The sequence below is a fragment of the Lycorma delicatula genome, chromosome 3 (genome assembly GCF_047948215.1).
Source record: "Lycorma delicatula isolate Av1 chromosome 3, ASM4794821v1, whole genome shotgun sequence".
NCBI classification, from domain to species: domain Eukaryota; kingdom Metazoa; phylum Arthropoda; class Insecta; order Hemiptera; family Fulgoridae; genus Lycorma; species Lycorma delicatula.
Genome location: NC_134457.1, coordinates 13,937,438 through 13,956,890, shown reverse-complemented (window position 1 = coordinate 13,956,890; position 19,453 = coordinate 13,937,438). Strand labels below are relative to the sequence as shown.

The following is a 19,453-nucleotide window of genomic DNA, read 5'->3' as shown; positions in this document are numbered from 1 at the left end:
CTAAAATATTAATCTAAATAAAAAAATTGTTTAATGGAAAACCGAATAGTTAAATCGATTTTTAACGTTTATAACTTATTTTAAGATTATTTCTTATTACAGGTAACAAAAAAGTACCCACCTGGTTGGTCTAGTGGTGAACGCGTCTTCCCAAATCAGCTGATTTGGAAGTCGAGAATTCCAGCGTTCAAGTCCTAGTAAAGCCAGTTATTTTTACACGGATTTGAATACTAGATCGTGGATACCGGTGTTCTTTGGCGGTTGGGTTTCAAAATTAACCACACATCTCAGGAATAGTTGAACTGAGAATGTACACGACTACACTTCATTTACACTCATACACATCATCCTCATTCATCCTCTGAAGAATTATCTAAACGGTAGTTACCGGAGGCTAAACAGGAAAAAGAAAGAAAGGTAAGAAAAAAGTACGTAAGACCGGTTTAAAACTTATATATTACAGGTATAAGTTTTCTTATTAAAGGTTTTTAACATTCGTAATTTATTTTAGTTTTATCATATAATTACTACAAAATTTAGTTTCATTTTCTCTCTTTTTATAGATCGATTGCTACTAAAATATTGTTACAGTACTAAAATTTTGGTCAACGAAGCAAAGAAGTCGGCTTTAAATGTATCATCAGATGTTATGCGACAAGTATACCGTAATTTCTGACTCGTCAGACACAAAATGTACAGAAAACGTTTTACAACTTTAATCGGCCTGATTATACATTTACGCCGATTAAATATACTTTGCCGCGATTATTAATTACTACTTCTTTGGTTATTATACAGTAATATTTTACAATAAAATTAAAATAAATTACAAATGTTAAAAACTCTTAACAACTGTAAAAATGAATTTTCTAATTTTATTTAATTTACTCGACCGGTTGTTTACGAAGCAAATTTTTATTAATTATTTTTATTTAAATCAAATTTTCTTTTTTACTTTTACCGATATTACTTAAAATTCAGAGAATATAGGATAGAACAGTTTTTGTATATGCTATACGATTTTGTCAAAGTATTAATTAAATAGTTCAAACCGGTACTCATCTCTTTAACGCTGTCTCCTCGTGAAACCGTTACTTTAAATGTATAATGTACTAAATTCTGTTTTCCAATTTAAAAATATCCCCAGAAGTTTAAAATTTATAGTACGCGCGAAGAATGTAGTTCCTGAACGCTAGAAGTTTAATTTATTTTTCGCAAATATGCGAGCGTGCCTATGAATCTTAGTTTTCGTACTTCTCTTATTCAGTACTAAATGCAGGTAGTATACAGAGCGTTAATAAAAAAACGAAAATAAATGAAATGAAGAAAGAAACTTTATACTTGCACATGTCCAAACATGTTTAGTTTACAGGCTATCCTTTTTGTATTTTTAACTTAAAATTTTTTTCAGGTACGGGTAGTCATATCGTGATGATGTTTTTTGTACTGCTGGGGTATTTAGAGGTTTAAATTTACAAAAATAAAAACGTAATCTCTCAATCCATCGCAAAATGGTGGTCTTGTAATAATTTTTATTGTTAATATCTTTGTGACGGCTGTTTTATTTAAATGTTGTAACAAAGAAAGTTAAGGGTATTGCGAAGAAAATGACGTCTTATTTATTCAAATCCATTTTACGATGACAAAGTTACGGCAAAAATTCTTGAAGTAACTCGCACTACAAATAAAAACCGGTTTTCATTTTCTCCCAAAGAAAATAAAATAACTTGACGTGATCCCAACCGGAATAATTTTATTAATGTTACTTTGTAATAGATTAATAATTATGAAAATATTACGATAAAATAAAATATCATTGAAACCGTGAAAATATTACTTAATATTTATCGTGTAGTAGATCGGATTTGTTAAAACATATCAGATTGTTATAGCACATCTAGAAGTTATTCAAAAGGCGTATAATGTAACGCGACTTTTTATAAACTACTTTTCAAGTTTTTCTGATAATCGGTTTTATTTATTATTATATCACGACCGTATAGCATTGTTTCAAAATAATTTAACGCTGTAAAATTCTCATAATTCATCCGATTCAACACCTACCGACGACATAATTAGGAAAAAGACAAAACCGCAACACTTATTACGATTTCCCTATCGAATATACATAATGTATTTTTCACAGCGACAAAAAGAATTTCATTAATTTATTAATATATTGCATCTGTCTCGGTCTTTCTTATGTCAGCGACACGTGTAAAATACTTGACGTACAAAAGGTACCGGTCAGATTTACTTTTCTGAACGCAAGTTCCCAAGTTTCTTTGATAAACAGATTAAAATTATCAACCTGTAACGGAATAGGATCGGTATTCTGATGGAGAATAGTACATTTGACTTGGAAAATAATGTATCGCTTCTCTTTTTCTAGTAAGCCTGGCATAACCCACCGGGTCGGTCTAGTGGTGAACTCGTCATCGCAAATCAGCTGATTTCGAAGTCGAGAGTTCTAAGGTTCAAATCCTAGTAAAGACATTTATTTTACACGGATTTGAATACTATCGTACATCGATACCGGTGTTCTTTGGCGATCAGATTTCAATTAACTATACGTCTCAGGAACGGTCGACCTGAGACTTTACAACACGACATTTCATTTACATTCATACATATCGTCCTCATTCATTCTCGGAAGTAATACCTGACTCTGGTGGTTCCAGAGGCTAAACAAAAAAAAGAAAAAAGCAGATCCCAAAGTAAGTACTGTTATCGTGAAAAATTTCGGTTTTCAGATTTCAACAGAAATATCCATTTTGACCATCCCTGAATCCATTTTGATTAGTTTCGGCACGACATCTGCACGTACATATGTACTTATCTCGCAAAACTCAAAAACGATTAGCCGCAGGATGTTGAAATTTTTGATTTAGGACTGTTGAAACAAAAGCGTCAAAAAAAGCCAATAATCCAAAAAAATTGGATTTTGGATCTTTTTTTAACTGTAGTAATAAGCCCTCATCGAGAGCTTTTCAACTATATATGTAGTTATTATCATTTTCAGCGGTACTTATTTTCATCGGTTCCAGAGTTATAGCCAAATAAAATTTTAATTAACGAAATATCTTGTTCTATGACAAACTCTGTGTTATGTAACAGTAAGTAGATATTTTTCACGTTAAATTTTCCGCATCGCGGCAAATAACAAATTCAAACTCCGCTTTTAATTAATTACCGTTTTTAATTTTTACGGTATTTTGTACATTAATAACACAAACATTTTACGAAAGTAAATTTTTTCACGTTCTACTCTACCTCACGCGTATATATCGCAACACCTACTCTTACCTAAACCGGCGTCTTAATATAAATAACAAATACAAAGAAATTAATGATACAATTCTAACAAGCGTCAGCTACAATTTTGTGGAACGTGTTTACCCTAACGCCTCCGATAAAGTTTCTCGAGTTTTCGCGCCATTTATATCAGAATGACATCGGGGTTTTTATCGTTACTCTGAAACAATTTGATGATAATCGTAAGAAAATACGGTTATAAAAAAAAAAATATATCTCCACATCATCTATCTAAACAATGTAATTTACCGATTAGACATTTTTCCACTAAAAGGAGAAAACTATAATCGTGAATTTCCTTTACAGAATAAAAAAGTTAAGTTTAATGAAGAGAAGGCTTGAAAGTTTATTGAAAAATACATACGGGATTGAAAATTAACTTTTAAAATATTTATTAGCTATTCTTATTATCAGAAATCAGATAATTATTTATAAATTTTATTTCGTTACAAAATAATTTCTACTTCAATAATAGTGCGTTTTAAAAATAAATCAACAAATACCGATTAAAATGTGCGGTTTAATATCGAATACGATCTGTAATAAATTAATTTAAAAAACTGGACTAAATTGCATATTTGCTGGTAATCCGGGTGTTATAATTGGACACAGAAATTAAGCGAAATGTTTTCTGTAAGATAATGTTACACGATTATACGTGAAAGGTATAGTCTAATTATTTCATTATATTATTGCTCTTTATTAAATTTCAAAACAAATCTCCCTTCAACGTCACCTTTTCGATAACGGTCATGTTTGTAAAAAAATTGTAACTCTTCTGTAACTTAAAGATTTTCCGACTTATTAATAAATAAAAAAATCTCTTATTATATAAATAATACGAGAGATAATCAAAATTATAAAAATCTTGTTTAAAAATTTTGTTTTTAACTAATAATCAATATCGAGTTTTAGTTAAGAACAGTGTACTACACTATTTTTATAACTTTCAAAGTAATCTTTCAGCTATTTTTAGAGTAGAGTTTTTAAGTAGAGTTAGCAATTTAGCAGTTTACTAAGTCACTGTGATCGCTATTATTCTATCAGTTTGATACTCCTTAAAATTTGTTGATCGTAATAACAACTCGCTACTATTACGCTTTCTTAATATGTTACTTCAGTTTCGTGTAAGAATTTGTGTGTGTGCGCGCGCGTGTGTGCATATTACCTCGGTTAAACTTTTAAGTGTGCACCTTTCTTTCTTTCTTTTTGCTGTTTAGCCTTCGGTAACTACCGTTTAGATAATTCTTCAGAGGATGATATGTATGAGTGTAAATGAAGTGTAGTCTTGTACAGTCTCATGAGATGTGTGGTTAATTGAAACCCGACCGCCAAAGAACACCGGTATCCACGATCTAGTATTCAAGTCCGTGTAAAAATAGGCGGCTTTACTAGGACTTGAACGCTGGAACTCTTGACTTCCAAATCTGCTGATTTGGGAAGACGCGTTCACCACTAGAACAACCCGGTGGGTCAATTTAAGTGTGCACCTAAATTCACATAAAGTTTGCAAGTAGCTAGATTTAATATATACTGTAAAAAGACGGTTTTAGTTACATCTTGAATTATAAAATTTCACTCTTCTGCGGAAGTACGAAAACGAGTAAGGTAAAGGACCTCGTTTGAAAAGTTACACGATGGAGACGTGATTAACACCATATACGACCTCCTTTGCTTCCCTTACCGGTCCAAGCCAGAATCAAATACGCTACCTTTAAAATAACCGATACTTTTTAACGCTTAGCGTTATCGGTTAATGGATTTTTATAAATATCAATTAGCTTATAAAACGCTTCCTCAACTTATAAAAAATAAGAAAAAAGTCTTTTCATTTTTTTTTAAATAACCATTTCTGACTAAAACAGCCGATGTTCGGAAAGTGTTAGGTCTAAAAGCGCCTAAATTTGGCTAGGAAAACGAGAAAGATTAGTTAATAGGGCGTATTTTTAGAATATTTTTTGCGTATTTTACACGAAAAATCAAGTAACCTTCAAAAATCGGTAGAAAAAGGGTTTTCTTCTTTTTTCCTACTGCGATTAAATAAGAACCGCTATGAAAAGTACAAATTCGACAAAATACAGGGTTGCGATCACAACATATTAAGATAGCCGCCGTATCGCTCGACCCGATTAACTGACTTGGGCGAAAATAAAGTCAAGCTGCCGAATAATATGTATCGGGTCAGAAAAATATAATTAAAGAAACATCTGAGAAAATATTTTCTGTACTGCCGGCTTAATTTTGTTAACAGTTATGCGAGCACGTCTTAAAAACGAAACAGAATTATTATCAAACACACCCGAAACGATTTATCGATAAGTAATCTGACTGCACACAGAGAGCTCCATCGTCACTCCCCACTCTGAACAGTATTGACATAGTAATAAATAATATTGCGTTACGTCGATGATGTAATTCGCGGTATGTTTTTGATAACAACGGGGTTTGTTGAATTAATCTAGCCGTATTGCGACATCGACTAAACTGTTGGTTCTCAAACAACGTTGTTTCTGCGACCTTGACCGAAAACTGAACGCATAGTTTAAAATTAAAAATTTGATGTTTTTCTTAATTTTGTCTTACGCGTGGCCTAAAGAGTGAGGTACAAACACGCATAAGAAAAAATCGGTAAAAACAACAAACTTTTAATTTGAAGCTATGACTTTCACTTAATCTTGCATATCATTATCAAAGCTTGTTGTCAAATCCGTTCTCATTAATTTTTAACGTTTAGTGTGTTTAATTTAATAGTGGTACTTTAAAAAGATTTTTTCCGTATTTTTCATTTTCTACTTTTTAGTGTATTTATAAAAGTGTTTTTAAAAAGTTTTTTTTTATATTCCTTACTTTCTACATTTCATGTTCGTAAGTTTATACTTTACAGCTGCGCTAACGCAAAGGTTTGAGCGTATTTAGAAAAAGAACGTATCGGTACGTTTTACGGTGGATGAGTGCAAACTAAACATAGGGCTGAACGATTTAATTTTCGGATAACTAAGATCCGGTCGAACAAAACAGTGTGCCCGATAAGTTAAATAGTTAGCGTTTAACCTGCTGCTGATACATACGCCGTTTGAATCGTGAAAATCAGACGAGCAGTTGCCGAAATATTACGGTGGCACCCCATCGCATCCCTCCCCATTTTCCAAACGGTGCCCCGGGGGCGCTTGAAAATATTATTATCCGACGGGTACCACCGGGAGCGAATAGATTTAATATCTTTCAGAGCGCTAGGACCAACCGATTTCAAGATATGTACGATTTTCTTACCGAAATTCGGTTGCGGTTAAAAAGTATTAAATATTCCCCAAAGGTCGGAACATATATATCGATGTATATAAGGTATATCGATAAATAATAATATAAAAAGTATACACTTAACCGCCACTAGACATGTACTAACGAATCAGGATTTTCAGGTAGCGATCGGTACATTCCGGTGCTACGTTAACAGGACACACGCATATACAGACACCCATACAAATACCGTTTAGTAGCGTAGAATTACCTTTCGAAATGGAGCTTTTAAGCGGTGCTCTGTGGCGCGAGTGGTAGCGTCTCGGCCTTTCATCCGGCGGACCCGGGATTGAATCCCGGTCAGACATGGCATTTTATCCTGCGAAGCAATACCTAAAGTTTGTCCCGGAGGATAAAAAAATGGAGCTTTTTTGTCGCTTTAAGTATTCCAGAGAATGGAACTTCGTGTATATATTTGTAAAAGTATTACCGGAATAAATTTGAATTTGAAATCAAATATACAAATTATATATGTTATTCTCCAATACTGGAGGCGATTAATTTGACTCACCGCATTCAGGGTACACTGATAGCGACTGGACCTTTCAATTTATAAAATTCTGAAAATTTGATTAAATTATTTATATATGCGGGGAATTTGATTAATCGCCTCCAATGTTGGAGAATAACATATTTAATTTGTAAATTTAACGTTAATTAGACCAGATTGGCAAACGTATGTTGTTACATTCGGCTAAAATTTAAACTTCCTTTTTTACGAGAATTTCTCGTAATCTATTTACCGTAAACATCGGTACGGGGTAATTTTTTTTTTAATTTCTTGTTATCGTTTGGACCCTCTACCCCCAGAACTTCTCTGTGTTGTCACATATTCTGGAGAAGGTCTGAATAAGTAAATATTTTGATATTTCACCGATGTATTTGGTGTGTGCCGATATATACCGGAGAAAATCCATATTTGTCAGATATCGAGCTTTCACGGTAACATAAATTAATTGTAAACTAAAATTTTGTTTCATATAAATTTAGTTACGAATAAGGTTAGATTTGCTTAAAGTTGAGTCGAACAGAAATCTTGAAGTGTGAATTAATCAGATAAATTACGGAAAATTTCAATCGACTTACTCGTAAACCGAACATTATCCTCGATCTAAACCTAACTACACTCGATTAAATTTCATTTAAACCAAGCGTTTTACTCCGCAAATAATGTATATCGTACGTTTACCAAAACCCACATCGTACGCTAAACCTAAATTAATTTAACCTTAAGCGAATTTAATTTCACGGAAACCGATTTATTAAATCCCAAAATAAAATATATTACACTTTAATATTTCGAAATTTCGGTAAGGGCGCTGCGTAACTTGCAAGAGATGTAACTCGATCGAAGGCGTTTCCGACGAATAATTTTAATAGTAACGAATAAATTTCTTTTACGTAAATTATATTCCAAATTTCATCAAAATCAGAGGCGAGATCGTAACTTATATAATCGCCAAATTTGTTAAATGTGGAGATAAAATATGCAGGAACCAGAGACGGTTAAATTTAAATTTTGCATCTTTTTCATAAATAGAGCGATTATCCTATAAGTAAATTTGTAAGCGCACCTTTTTAATTACAATAGTTGATTTATTATACGTCACACAATGTTTAACGGTACACACGCAATACTAAATTGCCTTTAACTTTCCCGTCTAGATAGCGCTAGAGCTCTAGAAAGTATTGAAATCGGTCCGATTTTGGCATATGCGGTTTTCACTGGATCTTAATGTTTTGACGCCTAAGGAACCCAAAAAACCGAATGGAAATTTTCCGGATATTCATGTTCGTATAAACATGTGTTCGGTGTCGGCATATTAATCACCTTATACCTCCAGAACTACTGGACCGATTTAGACCAAACTTGATCCGATTACTTCTTCATATGAGGCGCATGCCGTTAAATTTTGAACTTAAAAGTTCAAAGGGATGAGGCTGTGAAGCAAGGTCACCCTCAGTCTCGAGATTTCGCCTAATTAAGGTCATATTTTACTTAGGCGCATTTGTTAACGATTAAAAAATAACAATATTTGCAAAAAAAAACATTTTTAAAATCGCACGCCCACCACCGGTAGAAAAACCGGTAGTCAATTCAATACCTCCAAAGTTTGATAAGAAAAAATAATTAATTTCTACGGTTTATAAACAAGAACAAAACAAAAGTAATGAAATGTAGTAGAAATAACAAAGATGGACCACTGAATGTGAAAATAGGAGGAGAAAAGATTACGGAGGTAGAAGAATTTTGTTATTTGGGAAGTAGAATTACTAAAGATGGACGAAGTAGGAACGATATAAAATGCCGAATAGCACAAGCTAAACGAGCCTTCAGTAAGAAATATAATTTGTTTACATCAAAAATTAATTTAAATGTCAGGAAAAGATTTTTGAAAGTGTATGTTTGGAGTGTCGCTTTATATGGAAGTGAAACTTGGACGATCGGAGTATCTGAGAAGAAAAGGTTAGAAGCTTTTGAAATGCGGTGCTATAGGAGAATGTTAAAAATCAGATGGATGGGTAAAGTGACAAATGAAGAGGTATTGCGGCAAATAGATGAAGAAAGAAGCATTTGGAAAAATATAGCTAAAAGAAGAGACGGACTTATAGGCCACATACTAAGGCATCCTGGAATAGTCGCTTTAATTTTCGAAGGACAGGTAGAAGGGAAAAATTGTGTAGGCAGGCCACGTTTGGAATATGTAAAACAAATTGTTAGGGATGTAGGATGTAGAGGGTATACTGAAATGAAACGACTAGCACTAGATAGGGAATCTTGGAGAGCTGCATCAAACCAGTCAAATGACTGAAGACAAAAAAAAAAAAAATAATTTACAACCGGTTGACTGAAAAATATATCATAATTAGTGTTTTAAGGTATGCTTGATTTATGAAAAAAAAGTCGAAATCCATTCGTTTAACAATCAGTTTTAAGAATAAATTAAATACATACACAGATGTGCGCGCGCACGCAAACTCACACAAAAATCAACTATAATTTGATTATTATAAAGGATTAGGACACACACACACACACACACACACACACACACACACAAACCCAGGTTTGAAACAAGTTATTCAATACTATTTTTTATAACGTAATACATTATATTCTGTATTAACCTTATTATTAAAAAGCATGTGTGACTACTTAAAAATGAAATATATGCGTATTGAATTTTTTTTAAATTAATATCCTTATGTGTAAAAAAAACATACCAAAATGTTAAAATAAAGATGATTCTTTTGTATAAATAAATAACACACATTAACGAAACGTATACGTACACCTTATTGCCCGTAACAGTAAGCGGACAGATGGTCGACCGAGTTAATTATACATGATCGTCAATCTCCGCGTACAATCGGAGATCTTCGGTGTATGATTACAGGAATTTATATAATATAGATTAACGTATAGTTAACGGTTTTATTATCAAATACACACGTGCGCGCGCCCTCACAGATACACTCAATGTCTATTTAAAACTACCTGCTAATATAAAGCGTTAAACGTAATTTAAAATTAATTTTATATATAAATACTTTGATTTATTATAAAAAATTAAGTAGCTTAATAAAGGTTTATTTAAAAAAGAAAATAGATTAATATTAAAAAAATTAAATTAAAAAACCGTTTAGAAATCGAACAAAGGTTTAAAAAAATATACCGATATAATAAATTAAGCGTACCACTCTTCTGATCACCGTGGCTTTGTGGTAGCGTCTCGGCATTTCATCCGGAGGTCCCGGATTCGAATACCGGTCAGGTGTAACATTTTGCTTACGCTAAAAATTTCCACTTTCACATTCGTTCGTAATAACTTCTTTGTAAGCTTGTGTGGTAAATCGTTCATCGATTGTAGAAAAAAGAATCGATACGACTGGACAGAAAAACTCCATAGGAATTAAAACTACTCGAGAATAAAATCGATTTAAGATCCTGTCCTTCACCGCGTCAGGATACACGAATGTCAAACGTGTTTCTGCCACTGTCAAACCAAGCCGCTGCTTGGTTAAAAGTGTTGGAAAAATCCGCTTATATTTTCCTTTTCCTTTTTGTTCGATATAGTGTTGAGCTCGGGTGTGTAACTTTGACTGGGCTATTAGGATTGGAGTAGGGAAAATTAGTAATCTCAGTTATTTTTTAAAATTTCAAAATACGATTTTGAGTACTAAAAATTCAAAAAATAAACGATATATGGGATGTATCTTATTTAGAAAAAGAGAGTAGAATAATCGACTGTATGAATAATATGTAACTGATATTTTATGCGACTGGAATAGTATCAACAAAAATTAGAATTAGGAAAATCGAGTTTTTTTTGTCTTCAGTCATTTGACTGGTTTGATGCAGCTCTCCAAGATTCCCTATATAGTGCTAACAAAAAGTAATGGAAATATTTATGTTCATTTGAAGTAATATCGATCGAGAAATAAATTGTGAAGATTTTATTATTTAATCTAGCGATACACAAGTAAGAATAGTAAATATGTTTCTTTAGATGTTAATTAAAATTTAGTTAAACGGCTATAACAGAGATGCAGTATTTTTTGTCAAGTGTACCGCAAAAGGAAAAAATAAAAATTATTAGATTTTGTGGTCAAGGACACACGTCGCCAGCAGTTTTGTCGATTTCGCAATACCGGCTAGAATTTGTCAACAAATGTGAACGTTGTAATAAACAACTTACCTACGAATTACACACGCAAGACTATTATTAATGTGTGGGGAGGACGATGTTACCAATCTATCGAGCATTTCTGTTCGTGAGCGACTACGTTCGGTTGTGCAGTGTAAATTTTTCGTTATCGATAAATCATCGCGCTGTGCTCTACAAGATTTAAGTTATATAAATATTTTATTTAATTCTTACTTACGGTTCGCGGCTGTTTCTGGATTGCCGGAATATAATAAAAAAAAGGTAAAATTAGATTTTATTATTTTTGTATTTGCGAATGTAATTGTATTCGATGCAGAGTGTAATATTTTCTGTTTAGTCTTCTGTTCTTGTAGCGTAAATGTTATTTACCGTATTGCTTTCCTTTATTATAGTTGACGCATAAACTCTTCACTTTAAATAGCGTTTATGCGACTTATTATTTTTTTCTTTTATCTTTCGTAACCGCTACCCGATCAGATCCTCTCAGAACATTAGGAAACGATAACGAAAAGACGAAAATAGGAACGTATCTCATCGACCCCAATAATAGTAAAATTTTATATAGAAATAACCCACTACTTTACGCAAGAAAGAGTTGCCGGAATCCAGATTTTTAGACGTTAGCGAATTAAATTTTTATAAGGCTCGTATTTATGTATTGTATTGTAATCAACAGCTCCCGGGTATTTTTGGGTGAAGGAGGAGTTAGTATTTAGCATATGCAAGCGTATTCCTGGAATAGTAGTAATTCTAACAGATATTACGTGAAAGTCTATGTTTTTTATTTTTATGAAATCTATCTTTATCTTGTGCACTCACTACATAGCAATAGCTGAGATGCGCAGAGCAGCATGGCGCATCTCGTGTTCCCTCTGCACCAATAGCAACAGAGAAGGGAAGCGGAGCTGGCCTGGCAGCACACACACACACACACACTCACTCATAAAATAACATATCCAAACATAAATGTCTACCAGCAAAATTAATATTAAAATTAAAAAAATTCTACAATAAATCACAGAATCGTGATCAAATCACTTGTAAAATTGATCAAATCACTTGAAAATGTTCACAAAAATATACTCTATGCCCTAATACTAATCGAGTAAATATTTAATTAATAAATATTTAATAAAAAACAGAAAACTGAGGGACACGAAAACACGTGGTTTTAATACGACCCTCTTACCTAAAATATATCCTTCTTTACACGTGAAAAAGATATTGTTTTAAACGGTTAATTACTTAAGAGTTAAAAACTACATTAAATGCTAATGTTAATCGGAAAAACAAATAAAATAAATTCGTGTGATGTAAAGATTATTAAATATATAATCAAGTTTTTAATTTAACTCTTAACTGGGCCCGCAAAGGTAGTCTTACCCACGAGTGCGTGGGGTCGCTTTCTTTCATTAATTAAAATTTTATTGGGGGCTATAACTCTGGAACCGATGAAAACAAGTACCGCTTACGATATATCGCAGAAAACCTCTCGATCAGAGCTTATTACTTCAGTTAAGAAAAAGTTCAAAATCTAATTTTTTTAAATTTTGGTTTTTTTTGGACGCTTTTGGTTCATCCGATTGTAATCAAAAGGGGAGGTGCACAACTAGATGTGTTGCAACTGTTTTAAATCCAAAATTCCAACATTCTACGGCCAATCGTTTTTGAGCTACGCGAGGTAATTACGTACGCACATACATATGTACAGACGTCACGCAAAAAGTGAAAATGGATATTTCCATTAGATGTGTGTGTGTGTGTGTGTGTGTGTGCTGCCAGGCCAGCTCCGCTTCCCTTCTCTGTTGCTATTGTCGTATTGAGTAAATTTGATTTTTTTTTAACTTTAAGGTGGGACATTTTTTTAATCCCCTCCTTATACCGGTGAAATGTTTTTTAAATTGTATCGATTTATTAATAATTATTAAGCACCGATTGTAAAAACGATTTAAAATAAATAATTTAATAAAAAAACATGAAAAAATCTACTGTTAATGAAATAAAATTTTATGTACTTTTCATTTATAAAAAAAAAGAAAAGGAAAAGTCAGATTTGAACCGATGTACCTTCCCCTTGTAAGTGCCAAATATTTCTTTAATTAAAATTTTATTTAGCTATAACTCTGGAACCGATGAAAATAAGTACCGCTTATGATACGTCGTTGAAAACCTCTCGATGAGGGCCTATTGCGGTTACTGTACTACTATAGTTCTACGGTTAAGGAAAACTCCAAAATCAAATTGTTTTTGATTTTGGACGCTTTTGGTCAAGTCAATTGCAATCAAAAGAGGAGATGCACGATTAGATGTTTACAGTCCTAATCCAAAATTTCAAAATTCTTATCCTAATCGTTTTTGAGTTATGCGAGATGCACACGCACGTACCTAGTACAGACGTCACGCCGAAAACAATCAAAATGGATTCAGGGAAAATTGAGCACTGTGCATTCGCGCGCGCGCGCTCGCGTTTTCCGTCTGAATTAATTTCTCAAAAAAAAAAAAAAAATAGATTATAAAATTTCATATTACTTCTACAGCAATATAGTTTTGCTCCTAAAGGGTTTATATATTTTTTTAAAAAATATTTACGTATACAAAAAATAAAATTAAATAAAGTTTAAAAACAACAACGGTTTACTTTTAAAACGAAATCGCTCTAAAAAGTAGAAAATAAATTTTCTGGTGATTTTAAGATAATGAAAATAATTTTCAGGATTTGTAAAAAATAACCCGTCGTGCGCCGAAAAAATATTATTTTGTCTTATCGATTTAATTAGCGTTATCTATTATTTCTAAATTTTCCTTCCTAATCGTTTCAATTTCCTCGGCTACATGTTCTTTAAACTCCTTTCCCGTAAGTAATATTTTATTCTCAGATCTATTTATATTTTGAACATTCTCTTTTCTCTGATCGTCTAATATATTATTAGATTCTTTTAATTCTTTTGCATTTTGATCAAATTTATTGTTTAATAAATGCTATTGTTTTATAAATGCTAATTTATGTTTAATGCTACCCTGTTGTGAAAAAATTCCTTTTATAAAAATTCCCGTCGCTTAAAGGGCTACTTAGATTGACAAAAACAATTTTTACTGTTTACTGTTATTCATTTGGAATCGGTATGCGTTTCATATTTACCGACATCTTTTGTCAGAAAGATTGGACAAGTAAAAGTGACATATTTATGACCGCAAATTCTTTCTCTTTTTTTGTTTGTGCCGTATAACATAACTTAATTATTGTTTTAACAATAAATTATTTATTGTAACTTATTTTATTGTTATATAACATAATTTATTGCGTTTCAATACATCTGTATGTTGCTAGTAAGATAAGCTATTTTTGTAAATAAATAAATCCGTAACCCTCGTAGCAATTATAATACACAAGTCACACACAAGCACATTTCTGAGAAAAAAACGGTCAGATTCTTTCTAGTCTTAATAAAACCTTTTACATCGTAAAAACGTGGTTCAAATTGTTAAATAAAACTGATTCCTTTGTGAATATAAAAAAAAACCGACTTAGATGCCATATAAAATGATTTTGTAACGGAGTTTTAAAAACTGACCCTGCATATAACCAGTTCCAAGGCTACATGATCTGAAAAGTTTAAGAAAACTTGGAAATGTTTATAATGAAATATTAGATATCACAAAATAAATTATACGACCGAAAATTGAACCTAATAAATTAAATAAATACTTAGAAAATTGTGGGAATGCGATACTAAAAAACACAAATAACTTATATCCGCCCTCTTTCGTTAACCCAACCCTCTATTAATAGCCTGATTCTTTACCCGACCCGTATTACTGAAATATTAAATGGATTAAAAAAATAATAAAAAAATATAACTCGTCGCCTGGAACCGATTGGTTCCTCCAGGTGTCGTCACCTGGAATTTTTCGTTCCGGGAGTGTCATAAGGCAGCGACCCGGGAACCGCGGCCTCTTCATATGTGCGCTGCAAGATATTTTAAAACCTTCGCATTTAATTGAACCGAGACATGTATAATTATTAATTTAATGTTAATAAAGTAAAATAATTAAGGCGCACGAGATTTTTTTTATTTTTATCTCTTACATACGAGTAACCGTACTTTAGGGTGGGGCGCCTTGAAAATTTTAATTTATAAACGACGCCGCGACTTGAAAAATTTTGGGAAGCACTGTAGTAGGCTATTAATTTATAAACTGTGAATTGTGAGCCTCTATCGCTCTGCGAGGCGGGTTTGAACCGAATGAACTAAATTACATTTACGTTAAATAAAATCGACTAATATTAAATAGATTAAAAATTCTGTTCGATAAAAATTTTTATAAAATAATAATGGTCTTTCCACGGGGTAAGGCCGAGGCTAGACCGATCACCATCAATTTGTAATACACGGGGTGCCCCTGGGGTGCTTAAAATTTAAGTGCTTAAACTTAAAATTTTTCTTAAAATTGAACAATATTGTGTTTTTAAAAATTTTATTTGAATATTTTTACTTTTTATTTTATATAACCACTAGAAGAGGGATACATGTATTTAAATGATTTATGCAAGTAAATTTGACATAAAATATAACACTTTTATTGAATGCTAGGATAGAAATTATTTGAATTGAAAAAAAAAACATTGGTATTAAAACCATTTTTCTGTAGTGTAATTATTCATGGTAATATTTTTTTTAACACTACATAATGATGAAGAGAGCAATTTGTGTTTTTTTTTATAAGGAAAGGTAAATGTAATTCTCTGTTTATTTAAACTAAATGTATGATTTTTTTTTATGATTATTTGACTTTGTCAGGAAGAATGAATTAATGTGTATATGTTCTATTATGTATTTAAACCGTGGGAATGGCAATGGGTATTATGTATGTAGGTGTTTGGCAATAAGTTCTTCCGTATAAATACTTGCCATATCTGAGTTTCCAAGAAAGGGCTTCTCCATTTACATATATGGAGTATCCATAACCATATTCGGTTTTAGAACAGTCCCTGTGCGACGCGACTGGCAACACCTGCCTCCAGTCAGTTATTTGACTAAAACAACATAAAGTAAAAGAAAAAATTGATCACGACAGAAAACGAGAGTAATCATATATAGCGGCGAAGCCACGTCAACAAATTAAACGGCTGTACAACTGATATTATTATCCGCGATGGATTGGAGACGATATATGCATTTGGAGTAAGAGATTGTGTGTGTGTGTGTGCGTATGTCTGTTACCATTTTCCTCCAAAACTACAGGATCGATTTCGATGCGGATTTTAGTGTTTACCTCCTCTTCCTCAAGCTTCTCTAAATTTCAGCGATTCATCTGAAATCTTTTCTTTAGGATTTTAAACCCTAATCTACATTTCATTATCACTAAATTATGGTTGCTCCTGGATGCTAATGTCTGCTCCTGGATATGCTTTGTAGTCTTTTAAAAAGAGTAATCACTCTTTTTCCAAGAGTGATTACTCTTCTATTATGATTTTTAAATCGAGTGTGGTGCAATTAGTAAATTATACTTCGTGCAAAACTGAATGAGTTGGTCCCCTCCTTTATTCCTTTTGCTCAGCCCATATTCACCCACAATATTTTCATTCCTTCCATTTTCCAATGCTTATATTCCAATCTCCAAGTATTATTAAATTTTCATTTCCTTCTATGTGTTTAATTGCTTCGTCAATTTCTTCATCATTATGAAGAAACACACTACTCATCATTATGGGCACTTGTAGGCATGTAGATGTTAATAATCATTGTCGGCTTAGGTTTTGATTTTATCCTGATTACAATGATTCTACTGCTAAGCTTTTTGAAATAATCTGCTCTCTTCACTATCTTTTTGTTCATTACAAAACCTACTCCTGCCAGCCCTTTATTTGACGCTGAGTTAATAAATAACCTAACCAAAAGTCTTTCCTATTCGCAACAAAAATCGATAATATATATAAAAGTTGATATAGAAATATTACATCTATATCAATATAAATATGAATAAAGATATATTTATAAAGTTGTAAAGGGAAAATATTACACCAAAACACTACTGACATTACAATTGTTTGTTAGCATTTGAATATTCAAAACTTGAAAATAAAGTTTTGATATTTCAAAAAAAAAAAATTGTAAACTATTACATAATTACATCAATTTTTAATAACAGGAATATTTTAAGTATTATTTTTATAACAATATTATATTGTAATACGGTATTTATTTCTTTTACATGTTCAAATTGGATTCATTAACAATAATTTTAATTGTTTTTTTTTTACAATATTTTTCTTTATTCAGGCTATAATTAAAAATATACAGTGTAAAATATATTTTACTTATCGAAATTTTCAGCAAAACTAAAATGGAAACTGTAAAGTGTTTAAACATTTAATTTTTCATTTAAATTTTTCCTTTCGTAACATTCATGAAAAATGGTATATTGGTATCATTAAGTTTTCCAAAATCACTTGTTTTAGTTTTTCAGGCACTAATGATATTCTGTGTGATAAGCATAAATTAATGGAGACTGATTTCACTTTAAATTTATTTTAAAGTAGATATTTTAAAAACAAATCTGTCTTAACTGAAGAAAATAAAAAAAGTTTGCCAAATATTTATTTATTTATTTTTTTGCAAAGTACTTTACGACAGACAATCCACTTACCAACGATTATTATTATTATTATTATTATTATTATTATTATTATTATTATTATTATTATTATTATTCTACATTACAGAATACTACATTTTACAGCTATTAGGCTTTTTCCATTATTTCCCAATTCACACATATAGAGTACCAATAGCACTTGAAAAAATTAAAAGAAGTGATTTTGGTAAAATTAGGCATCATGTTGCCAGTTTTTGAAGTTGTACCAACATATTTAATAGAAATAATTTTTTAAGAGATGAAACTGAAAGATATATTCAATATTAAAGATAATAAGAAAGTCTAGATGTAATATATAAGTAAATATATTCATTGCAAATAAGTGATACATACGATGAATTTTGAGATCCCGTAGGCTGAGTATGGTGACGTTGACTGGACAGTTTCGCCTTCAATCTGCATCCAGACCATTACCACACCTAACGCGCCCCGACCGATACCACATTTAACTCCCTTCCACCCAGCGGCCCTCCTGGCGCCCGTCGGATGTGTACATCCCTCATCCCAACGAACCTCTATCCCGTTCGGCAGCGTTCCCCTCTCCCATCCACACATCCAGATTAACTTTGGATGAGCCAACGTGCTTCCCCCACCAACGTGTCCTGTCCGATATCCCACCTACACGCCCCGGCCGATACCACAACCAACGCCCTTCCACCCAGCTGCCCTCCTGGCGCCCGTCAGATGTGTACAGCACTCATCCCAACGAACCTCTATCCCGTTCGACAGCATCCCTGCCACTCTACCGCACATCTAGCACACTTTGGAAGAGCCGCTTCCCCCACCCAACGCGCCCCGACCGATACCACACCCAACGCCCATCCACCCAGCGGCCCTCCTGGCGCCCGTCGGATGTGTACATCCTTCATCCCAACGAACCTCTATCCCATTCGGCAGCATTCCCGTCTCCCTACCGCTAGCACCCTTTGCATGAGCCGCTTCCCCCACCAAACGCGCCCCGACCGATACCACACCCAACGCCCATCCACCCAGCGGCCCTCCTGGCGCCCGTCGGATGTGTACATCCCTCATCCCAACGAACTTCTATCCCGTTCGACAGCATCCCCGCCTTCTACCGCACATCTAGCACACTTTGGATGAGCCGCTTCCCGCACCCAACGCGCCCCGACCGCGATACCACACCCAACGCCCATCGACCCAGCGGACCTCCTTGCGCCCGTCGGATGTGTACATCCTTCATCCCAACGAACCTCTATCACGTTCGGCAGCATTCCCGTCTCCCTACTGCTAGCACCCTTTGCATGAGCCGCTTCCCCCACCAAACGCGCCTCGACCGATACCACACCCAACGCCTATTGTCCCAGCGCCCCTCCTGGCGCCCTTCGGATGTGTAATATCTCCATACCGACGACTCTCCACGCTGTTGCGCGACGTTTCATCTCCGCTGACAGAACCCACTCCCTTCTTCGACGTTTCCTCTCCGCTGATCTCAACTTCTGTGGTGTTTCTTATTCACTGACAACCCGCTGATCCCACCCCTTCTGCGGCTTTTC

At 33.4% G+C, this 19,453-nt stretch overlaps 1 long non-coding RNA gene across 4 annotated transcripts in view; it reads left to right on the top strand.

Annotated features, from left to right (window-relative positions):
- The window catches only part of LOC142321394 (uncharacterized), a 203,617-nt gene that overhangs the window by 65,953 nt on the left and 118,211 nt on the right, over positions 1–19,453 (top strand). For 3 of the 4 annotated variants that reach the window (XR_012755617.1, XR_012755618.1, XR_012755615.1), the window contains exon 1: positions 11,384–11,543. The exons of the other annotated variant lie outside the window; for it this stretch is intronic. This is a non-coding gene — a long non-coding RNA (uncharacterized LOC142321394). Of the gene's footprint in view, positions 1–11,383; positions 11,544–19,453 lie in introns of those variants that run through there. 4 annotated transcript variants of the gene reach the window in all.